General features: G+C 37.5%; 2 non-coding genes across 2 annotated transcripts; both read right to left on the bottom strand.

The window, feature by feature from the left end:
• Positions 1-842: 842 nt before the first annotated feature.
• On the bottom strand, positions 843-949 carry LOC148567928 (small nucleolar RNA R71). The gene has a single exon (XR_015882563.1). It is a non-coding gene; the product is annotated as a small nucleolar RNA R71 (small nucleolar RNA).
• A 10,907-nt stretch (positions 950-11,856) lies between these two features.
• On the bottom strand, positions 11,857-11,964 carry LOC148567927 (small nucleolar RNA R71). Its single transcript, XR_015881819.1, has one exon. It is a non-coding gene; the product is annotated as a small nucleolar RNA R71 (small nucleolar RNA).
• Positions 11,965-12,311: the final 347 nt, after the last annotated feature.

Genomic DNA, 12,311 nt, shown 5'->3' with positions numbered 1-12,311 from the left:
TTGACAATTACTAAATTGAAGGATAACTAGATTGAGCGCTTTACTTTTTCTTTTGATTAATTGAATTTTAATTTCAGTTGTTCAGTTTATTATCTGCAATTCTCTGTTAGTTATTTCTCTTTAATTTTACCTTACTTCTTTACTTTCCATCAAGCTAACCTACTAACTATTTGATAAATTGCTCTAACCAAGCGAACTATACTCTGTTTTAGTAGACTCTACACTTTCTGTTTCTTGTACTTGTTCATTGTATGACAAGTAGGAGAAAGGAAACTTCAACTTCCTTTTATAGTAAACCGGAAAGAACCTTCCTGAGATTAAGGAGGGAAGCAAGAGGAAAAAGGGTTGTTGGTGCAGAAGAAGAGGAGGAAGACTTGGATATAACCATGAAGGATGATGATATGGAAAACCATCATGAAGGAGAGGTGAACAATCATGCCAGAATAGGAGGAGCTAACCCTGCTGGACAAGAGAGGAGAGTTCTTGGATCATACATCAATCCAAATCCAGGAAATTGTGGCAGCTGCATTCAAAGGCCAACTATCCATGCTAATAATTTCAAATTGAAGCCTCAGCTGATAACTCTTGTCCAGAACAACTGTTCTTTCGGAGGAAGTGCACAAGAGGATCCTAATAAGCATCTCACTAAATTCCAAAGGATATGTGACACAGTTAAATCTAATGGTGTTCATCCTGACACCTATAGATTGCTACTGTTTCCATTTTCTTTGAGGGACAAAGCATCAAAATGGCTAGAGTCATTTCCCAAGGAAAGCTTGACCACCTAGGAAGATGTAATGAACAGATTCTTAACAAGCTTCTACCCTCCACAAAGAGTAAACAGGCTAAGAACTGAAGTGCAGACATTCAGACAGCAAGATGGTGAAACTCTTTATGAAGCCTGGGAGAGATTCAAAGACTTGACAAAGAAATGCCCCCTGATATGTTTAATGAGTGGGTGCAAATCCACATCTTTTATGAAGGACTGAATTGTGAATCAAGGAAGGCTGTAGACCACTCATCTGGAGGTTCCCTAAATAAGAAGAAGACCATTGAAGAGGCCATTGATGTTACAGAGACAGTGGCTGACAATGAGTACTTTTATGCCTCAGATAGGAGCAACAACAGGGGAGTCTTGGAGTTAAACCATATGGATGCAATCCTGGCCTAGAACAAGATGATCACCAAGCAACTGGCTGAATTGACCAAGCAAATGAAAAAGAATCAGGCTGCAGCTATCCACACTCAACCATCACCCCAAGAATAGTTGGAGACAGAAGAGGGAGTTAACTAGGAGGAAGCTAATTACCTTGGAAACTCATCCAGGCAAGCTAATGATCCATACTCTAAAACCTATAACTCTGGTTAGAGGAACCACCCAAACTTTGGGTGGGAGAACCAACAAAGCCAAGGCCAAGAACACAAACCTCACAATCCAAACCAGTATAACAACTCCACTCACCAAAACTCCAGCCAAAAACCATACCAGACCACACAAAACACTTATACACAAGCACCATACCAAAACCACAACAACCACTCTCAACAACCCAATTCCAACCAACCCTCACCACATGAAGATGACAGAATGGCCAGGATGAAAGCTATGCTTGCAAACCTTAGCAAGGAGATTAAAGACATGAAGAAATTTCAAGAGGAAGTAACATCCAATCTGAAAAATCAAGATGCTGCCACTCAAAAACTTGAAGCACAAATTGGATACTTGTCCAAGAAAGCTTTTGGGCATAGTTCAGGTAATGCCACCCGGACAACTTCAAAAGAGGAATGTGATGACATGTCATCATGTCATGTTTTTCTATCCTTTTTCATACAAGAAATTGATGATTAGGGCTTAAATATTGAATGCTTTTGTGCTTAAATGGTATATTTCTTTGATCTTTTGATTTTATAAATTTTGTAGGAAATAATAGAAGAAGAAGCAATAAAAGCCCTAAAAGAAGAATCATACTCCCAAGGTGGCAAAAAGGTTGGAAACAGACTCAAGGAGGAGCAAAGAGGATTTGCAACCCTGACCTCTTTACACTCCAACAAGAATAACTTAAGCTACAAAACTCCAAATGAGGTGATTCAAGTGGCATTGGAAAGTAGGAATCTAGAGCTTTCCAAGAATATATGGCATTGCATAGTGGACACTAAATCTGAGCGAGAAAACTTACCCCGAACGTGCAAAGATGAACATAGTATCAACCTGCAGTAAGGCGACCTGACCTCTCCATCTTACAGGGAGAATAACCTGAGCTGTAGAGCTTTGAATGATGCGCTCTCAAATGCATTGGAAAGTAGACATCTAGAGCTTTCCAACGATATATAATAGTATGTGGTGAATATTAAGTTTGGGCCTTAGAAGCTGGCGCTAACTTTGGGCTCCAATCAGTTCTCATTTGCCAAGTGAGCGCCACGCTCACTAATTGAGCGTTTTCGGCCTCCAAAACAACATGACCATGCCTTCTTCAAAAGACTATGACTTGAGCTACAAATGTCCAATTGATGGGCTTTCAGTTGCATTGGAAAGCTGACATTCAGAGCTTTCCAACGATATATAACAATCTATATTTAGCATGAAATTGAAGCACAAGTGATAGGCATCTTTAAGGCCCAAAAACCACGCTCAATAGCCAAACAAGGCTAGTGCTCACTAAGTCACCTTTATCGTGACTTTCATACTGGGGAGGCCATCCTATGCACTAAGCAGTGTTCAAATAGTGAACTTAGCATTCAATAGAGGAGCGCTAGTGAAGAAACTCACGCACCACGGGAGAGCACTCAATGATTGAGCGCAGCGCTCAAAAAGGGAGCGCTAAGCAAGCAATTGAATGCACCAAAATTGGCACGCCTAGGCTAGCAAGCGCAGCGCTCAAATTGTGAACTGAACACTCCACTGGGAGGAGACCGAAGCCACCAAGCCTTTGACCGACTCTAATTCAAGGCCAAACCAGCAAAAGCCCATTGGACATGACTCAAAGGCACAAGAAACAATTAGAATAGGAATTTCATTTAATTGTAATTTGTTTTCAATTTCAATATCATTTTCATTTTGTAAAGCCTATATAAAGGCATCAGTTTCATTTTATTAAGGAGGCTGGCTCTGCTAGAGAGCAATAAGAGTAGGAGTAGGAGTAGAGTAGAAGGCTCTTTGATACACTTTTCTTTTCTGCACTTTCTACATTTCATTTCTATTGAATTTAGCTGATGCAATTTCAATTTCTGATAATCCTTTTCTACAAATTTACTTTCTGTAACTTTACATTTAAGCTTGTTGTGATCTTAATTTACTTTTCATGCAATTTAATCTTCTGCACTTTTATTTCTCTGCAACTTTACATTCCTGCTTATAATTCGATCTGATTTAATCTTCCTGCAATTTAAATTTCCTGTTACTTGTTCTGGAGTTCTCTTCAATTGCTTGATCTACTGCGTTCTTTAATTTCCCTGCACCCAATTCTCTTTACATTTGATGCAATTTACATTTCTTGTTCTTTAAGATTCTGTCAATTTACTTCCTGCAAGTTAGATCTTCTGCAATTTGCTTTTCTTGCCCTTTAAGTTTCTGCCAAATTTACTTTCTGCACTTTAAATTCCTTGCCATTTACATTCTGCTGCTCAATTTCACTTAATTTATCACTGTTAGCTTGACTAAACTAATCACCTCACTAAAGTTGCTTGATCCATCAATCCCTGTGGGATCGACCTCACTCTTGTGAGTTATTACTACTTGATGCGACCCGGTACACTTGCCGGTGAGTTTGTGTGGAATCATTTTTCCCTCATCAAGTTTTTGGCGCTGTTGCCGAGGATTGATGTAGATCGACAATGATTAAGTGGGTGAGAACTCTAGATTAAGTATTTTCTTTGTTTTTGTTCTTTTAATTTTCTGTTCTGAGTTGACACCAAGGTGTTTGTGTTTTTGCCTCACTAAGCAAATCTTAGCTGAGATATGAATTTAAGTTTTCTTTTAATCTAACAAATTTCATGGGATATTGCTCACCATCACAATATGATTCAAGTCATTATCCTAATATCAACAAGAAATTACATATTCTGAGCAACCCAATCATTGGGGATATGCTCCAGAGCCACAAATTGATCAAGCAAATCACATGAGATATAGTCCAGAACAAAAAAATGATTTATGTCATTATCCTTATGGTATCTGGGCATATCAACAAGAGTGTGAACAATCAAGTGAAATGAATTTCCTCCCAGAACCACAAAGTGACTCATACTGTTATGACAGTTACACAAACTATGGCTGGGAAGGGAATTCTAGTGCTTCATATGATACTCAGCAAGAGACATCATCTCTTGATTATGCTTTCAATAAATTCATGCAAAATTGTCCATCAATTCCACAAGATGATCCATACTGTGATGAATTCAAAAATTCTTCAAGTTGTGCTTGGGAGGATCAAAATCAGAAAGCACCCAATGTGTCATACCCCATTAATCAAGAGCCATCATCACTTGAGCAAACCTTCAACTTATTTATGCAAAGTTGTCCAACTTCACCCCCCCATTTTTCATTTGAAAATATTTCATCACTTGACTATACCTCAACACAAAGCTTCCTCCAAGATCCATACAATTCATTCCACCAATGATACCACGGAAACTTTGTCTCTCAACAAATTTCCTTCGGCAAGTATACCGAATTGTCGTCAAGTACTAACTCAAAAAAGAGTGAGGTCGAATCCCACAGAGATTAATGGATTAAGCAATGAATGGTTAATTGATTATCCTAGTTAGACGAATCAGATTGGAGTGATAAGCAACAAGGAAATGTAAATGGCATAAAAGTAAAGAAAGCAATAAAGTGCAGAAAAGTAAAATGGCAAGAAAAGTAAATGTAAGAACTAAAAATAAAATGAACATTGGGAACAAGAGATGTTGCAATCCTCCGAATCAAGTTCATTCTCATCTCTTCCTCAATCAATGCATTCATTGATCTCCTTGGCAATCTTAAGTGATCGAATTACAATTCCTTATAATTCAATCTCTCAAATCTTGATCAATAGCTAATTCCTTGGTCAATTGCTCATGAGAAGAGATGAAGTATGGTCGCTGATTATACCACATGCATTCCCAAATCAAGTGTTGGTAGGATTATAGTCACCATATCCTTCCAACCCCAATTTGGTCCAACATGAGAAAGCATTTCTAGCATGATCTCTTCATTCCTCTTCCAAGGTTCAGAAGAGATCCAAGTATGAATAGCTTCTTTTCCAAGATAAATACCCAATTGGATGAAGATTGAAAGCTTTCTAGTAAAATCAAGAGAAAAGATAGAAGAAGAATAATGAAAACTAATATTGATCCATCAAATTACAACAGAGCTCCCTAACCCAATGAAAGGAGTTAGTTGATCATTGCTCTACAAAAATAGAAAAGAAAGAGAGTGCAGAAAAGTAAAGAGGAAGATTAAAATTGGAATTGAAACTTCAAAATTCATAAATGAAAATTACAACTAAAACGAAACTACTCCTAAGGAAGAAAAGAATAGAAAAGGAAGAAGAGTGTGGGAGGGGAGGGGTCCGAAGACCCACTCCTCTTGGAGTGTGCCAATTCACAGAAGTTCGAATTGGTCTTCACTCTCTCCCCCTTCCTTCAATTCTCCATTCTAGTGTCTTTTCAATGTAAAAACTAAGGCCTTTATATAGGCTCTCCTAAATTACAAAATAAAATTAAAAGCAAATTATAATTAAATGAAAATTCCTATTCTAGATGCTTCTTGTGGGTTTGATTGGTTGACACTTGTGGACTTGCTTGCTTGTGCTTTGAAGTGGACTTGAGAGAGAAGTGAATCAAATTGAGATCCAAGATAACTTGGCGTTATTGCTGCCATTAGCCATACTAACGCTGCAAGTGTGGCGTTAGTGCTAAAGTTAGTGTGGCTAACGTCACACTTGCTACCCAGTTGGTGTTTTGGGGATTAAAAGATGCCTCTGATTTGTGCTCCAATTTCATGCCCACTATAGAGTATTATATATCATTGAAAAGCTCTGAATGTCAGCTTTCTAACGCAACTGGAATCACCTCAATTGGACCTCTGTAACTCAAGTTATGCTCCTTTGAAGTGAACAAGGTCGCTGGCATGGTTGCCAGCGTTACTGGAGAACGTGAGTCACAATAACGTCGGCGTCCTGGGGGTGAATATTGCCAGTTTCTGAAGCTCAAACTTAATGTCCACCCCATACTATTATATATTGTTGGAAAGCCCTGGATGTCTAATTTCCAACGCTTTTGGAAGCGCATCATTTGGAGCTATACAACTCGAGTTATACTTCTTGGAAGGTGAAGAGGTCAGCTGGCCTTTCTATAGGTTGATACCATGTTCATCTTTGTACTTTCGGGGCAGGTTTTCTCCCTTAAATTTAGTGTCCACCGTGTAGTGCCATATATTCTTGGAAATCTCTAGAATCCTACTTTCCAATGCCATTGGAATCACCTCATTTGGAGCTTTGTGGCTCAAGTTCTTCTTGTTTGAAGAAGGCATGGTTAGGCTGCCAGGTGAGACTTTTGTCCACGTTAATGTAGTTAACGTGGAAGCTAACGTGGGTCTTTTTGCTTCGCAAACATTAGTGGAGATCACTTTTTCCACTAACGTTGGCATCTCCCTTTCCTTCCATGTTAGTTCCCACGTTAATGTAGTTAACGTGGAAGCTAACGTGGGTCTTTTTGCTTCGCAAACGTTAGTGGCACTCACTTTTTCCACTAACGTTGGTGTTTCCCTTTCCTTCCACATTAGTTCCCACGTTAATGTAACTAACGTGGAGACTAACGTGGGTCTTCTTGCACCTTCACTAGCGTTATTGGCACTCACTTTTGCCACTAACGCTGCTCCTTCTTCAAAGTTGATGCCATTAAAGTTCCCACTAACGTTCCAACTTTCCTTCCTTCCACGTTAGTGCCCACGTTAGTGTAACTAACGTAGCCACTAACGTGGCTCTTCTCTGCTTCTTTTGGCCTAAAATCAAGCAAACAAAGTGCATCAAGGTAACATACAAGATGATCTTTATATAATAAGTGTGCTAATAATGCTCAAAATCAAAACATCACTTAGTGTGATCTATTTCATCATATTTACAATGTATATTAACTAAAATTCACCTATGCTTGAGATTTTGTTTCATGCAGAGATTTTTCATGATTTTGCTCCTTTATCAGTAGAAATTGTATGAAAACTGAATTAAAATCTACTGAAAAAGTATAGAAAAACAGGCCATGATGCCCTGGCATCACAACATCAAACTTAAATCTTGCTTGTCCCCAAGAAAGAAGAGAATCATGCAATAAGGTTTGACATCCAAGGTAAGAAGAGTAGTAGTGTAATGTTCATGGTTAGCTAGCTTTCTATGCATGCAACAATCACAAAAGAAGTTCAGATGATTGATGCCTTTATCTAGCTCATTTTATGAAATCTTTTCTGTATGTTTCTTCCTTGAACAAGCTTGTCATTCTCTTTTTATCTTATCTTCTCAGGTGCTTTGCACCATGATTTGAAAGCTACGACTCTAAATGCTTTGTTTTCAAGTATTACCACTTGATACATAAGCACCACAAGCATTTAATCAGAGGACTCTTTTAGCTTATTTTGTTTTCTTGTCTTCTTGACTCTCTAATCATTGATGCTCAGAGCCTTGAGCTTTGAGGGAGTGTGATGAGCGGATAATTTATACGCTTTTTGGCATTGTTTTTAGTATGTTTTTAGTAGGATCTAGTTACTTTTAGGGATGTTTTCATTAGTTTTTATGTTAAATTCACATTTCTGGACTTTACTATGAGTTTGTGTGTTTTTCTGTGATTTCAAGTATTTTCTGGCTGAAATTGAGGGACTTGAGCAGAAATCAGATTCAGAGGTTGAAGAAGGACTGCTGATGCTGTTGGATTCTGACCTCCCTGCACTCAAAGTGGATTTTATGGAGCTACAGAACTCGAAATGGCGCGCTTCCAATTGCGTTGGAAAGTAGACATCCAGGGCTTTCCAGAAATATATAATAGTCCATACTTTGGCCAAGAATTGACGACGTAAACTGGCGTTCAACGCTAGCCTTCTGCCCAAATCTGGCGTCCAGCGCCAAAAAAGGATCCAAAACCAGAGTTGAACGCCCAAACTGGCACAGAAACTGGCGTTCAACTCCACAAATGGCCTCTGCACGTGCAACACTCAAGCTCAGCCCAAACACACACCAAGTGGGCCCAGGAAGTGGATTTATGCATCAATTACTTACTCATGTAAACCCTAGTGACTAGTTTATTATAAATAGGACCTTTTACTAGTCTTTTTGACCATCTTTGGATTACCTTATGATCCTTTGATCACGTTTTAGGGGGCTGGCCATCTCGGCCATGCCTGGACCTTCACTTATGTATTTTCAAACGGTAGAGTTTCTACACTCCATAGATTAAGGTGTGGAGCTCTGCTGTTCCTCAAAGATTAATGCAAAGTACTTCTGTTTTCTATTCAATCCTTCTTATTTCGCTTCTAAGATATCCATTCGCACCCAAGAACGTGATGAAGGTGATGATTATGTGTGACGCTCATCATCCTTCTCCCTTATGAACGCGTGTCTGACAAACACTTCTGTTCTACATGAAATAAGCTAGAATGAGTATCTCTTAGATCTCCTAACCAGAATCTTCGTGGCGTAAGCTAGAATGATGGCGGCATTCAAGAGAATCCGGAAGGTCTAAACCTTGTCTGTGGTATTCCGAGTAGGATTCAATGATTGAATGACTGTGACGAGCTCCTAACTCGCGATTGCAGGGCGTTAGTGACAGACGCAAAAGGATAGTAAATCCTATTCCAGCATGATCGAGAACCGACAGATGAATAGCCGTGCCGTGACAGGGTGCGTGAGCATATTATTCACTGAGAGGATAAGATGAAGCCATTGACAAGGGTGATGCCTCCAGACGATTAGCCGTGCCGTGACAGGGCATTGGATCATTTTCCCGTGAGATGACCGAAAGTAGCCATTGACAGTGGTGATGTATCACATAAAGCCAGCCATGGAAAGGAGTAAGACTGTTTGGATGAAGATAGCAGGAAAGCAGAGGTTCAGAGGAACGAAAAGCATCTCCATTCGCTTATCTGAAATTTCTACTAATGATTTACATAAGTATCTCTATCCCTATTCTATTATTTAATATTCGAAAACTCCATGATTATTTTATATCCGCCTGACTGAGATTTACAAGGTGACCATAGCTTGCTTCATACCAACAATCTCCGTGGGATTCGACCCTTACTCACGTAAGGTATTACTTGGACGACCCAGTGCACTTGCTGGTTAGTTGTATCGAAGTTGTGACAATTATAAATTAAGATCAAAGCACCAAGCTTTGGAGCCATTACCAGGGATTGTTCGAGCCTGGACAACACAATTTCGTCCACCAAGTTTTTGGCGCCGTTGCCAGGGATTGTTTGAGTTTGGACAACTGACGGTTCATCTTGTTGCTCAGATTAGGTAATTTTCTTTTTGTTTTCTTTTCAAAAAAAAAAAAATTTTTTTTTCAAAAATTTTCCTTTGTTTTCGAAAAAAATAAAAATGTTTTCAAAAATATATTTTTATTCAAAATTTTTAAGAATGAATTCTAGTGTTTCATGAAGCATGTGAAGCCTGGCTGGCTGTAAAGCCATGTCTAAATTTATTTGGACTGAGGCAGCAATTTGTTATCAAGAGCAAGCTAGTTGTTGCTAATCCACCTGCTACTGTTCCTGATCTACATGCTAAAGCTTGGCTGGCCATTGGCCATGTCTAGTGTTTTGGACTGAAGCTTTCATTGAAAGCTTGGCTGGCTAGTGAGCCATGTCTAATTCCTGGACTGAAGCTTTAGACTAACATGGCAAGATTCCTAGAATTCATATTAAAAATTTTGGAATCCTTATTTTCCTTTTTCAAATTAATTTTCGAAAAAAAAAATACAAAAAAATTAGAAAATCATAAAAATCAAAAATATTTTTCTGTTTCTTGTTTGAGTCTTGAGTCATGTTATAAGTTTGGTGTCATTTGCATGTGCATCTTGCATTTTTCGAAAATTTCATGCATTCATGGTGTTCTTCATGATCTTCAAGTTGTTCTTGGTATGTCTTCTTGTTTGATCTTGATGATTTTTTGTTTTGTGTCTTTTCATGTTTATCATATGCATTCTTGAATTCTTAGTGCGTAAGCATTAAAGAATTCTAAGTTTGGTGTCTTGCATGTTTTCTTTGCATTAAAAATTTTTCAAAATTGTGTCTATGAAGTTCATCTTGACATTCATAGTGTTCTTGGTGTTCATCTTGACATTCATAGCATTCTTGCATGCATCACATGTTTTGATCTAAAAATTTCATGCATTGCATAATTTTCATGTTTTTCATAAAAATTTCAAAAATCAAAAAAATATCTTTCCCTTTTTCTCTCATCAAATTCAAAAATTTGGATTGACTTTTTCAAAAATTTTTAAAATCAAATTGTTTCTTATGAGTCAAATCAAATTTTCAATTTGAAAATCTTATCTTTTTCAAAATCTTTTTCAAAAATCAAATCTTTTTCAAATTTCTTAGTTATTTTCGAAAATTCAAAAAAATATTTTTCAAAAAAATCTTTTTCTTATTTTTATACCAAATTTTCGAAAATAACATAAACAATTAATGTTTTGATTCAACAATTTGAAGTTTGTTACTTGCTTGTTAAGAAAGATTCAAACTTTAAGTTCTAGAATCATATCTTGTGATTTCTTATGAATCAAGTCATTAATTGAAATTTTAAAAAAATCAAATCTTTTTCAAAAAAACTAACTTCAATCATATCTTTTCAAAAATATCTTCTTATCTTATCTTTTTCAAAAATATCTTTTCAAAATATCTTCTCTAACCTCCTAACTTCTTATCTTTTCAAAATTTGTTTCAACTAACTAACTAACTTTTTGTTTGTTTCTTAACTTTTTCAAAACCACCTAACTAACTCTCTCTCTCTCATTTTTCGAAAATATCTTCCCCCTTTTTCAAAATTTCTTTTTAATTAACTATTATTTTAAATTTTAAATTTTAATTTTCGAAAAAAAAAAAACCATTTTCAAAAATCACTAACTCTTTTTCAAAATAATTTTCGAAAATTATCCCTCCCCCATCCTATTCTATTTATTCATTCATATCCTAACATCTCATCTCACATCTCTTCCATTCGTACAGTTGCATTTCTTCCTTTACATCACATTCTTTGTCTCCCCCTTCTCTTCCACTCACAAAGGGATCCCTATACTGTGGTATAAAGGATTTTTATTATTATTATCATTTTTCTGGCCATTCTTCCTTGTCATATGAGCAGGAGCAAGGATAAGAACATTCTTGTGGAAGCAGATCCAGAACCTGAAAGGACTCTGAAGAAAAAATTAAGAGAAGCTAAAATACAACAATCCAGAGATAACCTTTCAGAAATTTTCGAACAGGCAGAGGAGATGGCAGCCGAAAATAATAATAATGTAAGGAAGATGCTTGGTGACTTTACTGCACCTAATTCCAATTTACATGGAAGAAGCATCTCCATTCCTGCCATTGGATCAAACAACTTTGAGCTTAAACCTCAATTAGTTTCTCTAATGCAGCAGAACTGCAAGTTTCATGGACTTCCATCTGAAGATCCTTTTCAGTTCTTAACTGAATTCTTGCAGATATGTGATACTGTTAAGACTAATGGAGTAGATCCTGAAGTCTACAGGCTCATGCTTTTCCCTTTTGCTGTAAGAGACAGAGCTAGATTATGGTTGGATTCTCAACCCAAAGACAGCCTGAACTCTTGGGATAAGCTGGTCACGGCTTTCTTAGCCAAGTACTTTCCTCCTCAAAAGCTGAGCAAGCTTAGAGCTGATGTTCAAACCTTCAGACAGAAAGAAGGTGAATCCCTCTATGAAGCTTGGGAAAGATACAAACAGTTGACCAAAAAGTGTCCTTCTGACATGCTTTCAGAATGGACCATCCTGGATATATTCTATGATGGTTTATCTGAGCTATCAAAGATGTCACTGGACACTTCTGCAGGTGGATCCATTCACCTAAAGAAAACGCCTGCAGAAGCTCAAGAACTCATTGACATGGTTGCTAATAACCAGTTCATGTACACTTCTGAAAGGAATCCTGTGAGTAATGGGACGCCTATGAAGAAGGGAGTTCTTGAAGTTGATACCCTGAATGCCATATTGGCTCAGAATAAAATATTGACTCAGCAAGTCAATATGATTTCTCAGAGTCTGCATGGAATGCAAGCTGCATCCAACAGTACTCAAGAGGCATCTTCTGAAGAAGAAGCTTA

The sequence above is a fragment of the Arachis ipaensis genome, chromosome B4 (genome assembly GCF_059453495.1).
Source record: "Arachis ipaensis isolate K30076 ecotype BB chromosome B4, ASM5945349v1, whole genome shotgun sequence".
Classification (NCBI taxonomy): Eukaryota; Viridiplantae; Streptophyta; class Magnoliopsida; order Fabales; family Fabaceae; genus Arachis; species Arachis ipaensis.
Note: the sequence above shows the minus strand (reverse complement) of the source record. Positions and strands in the feature narration are given on the sequence as shown.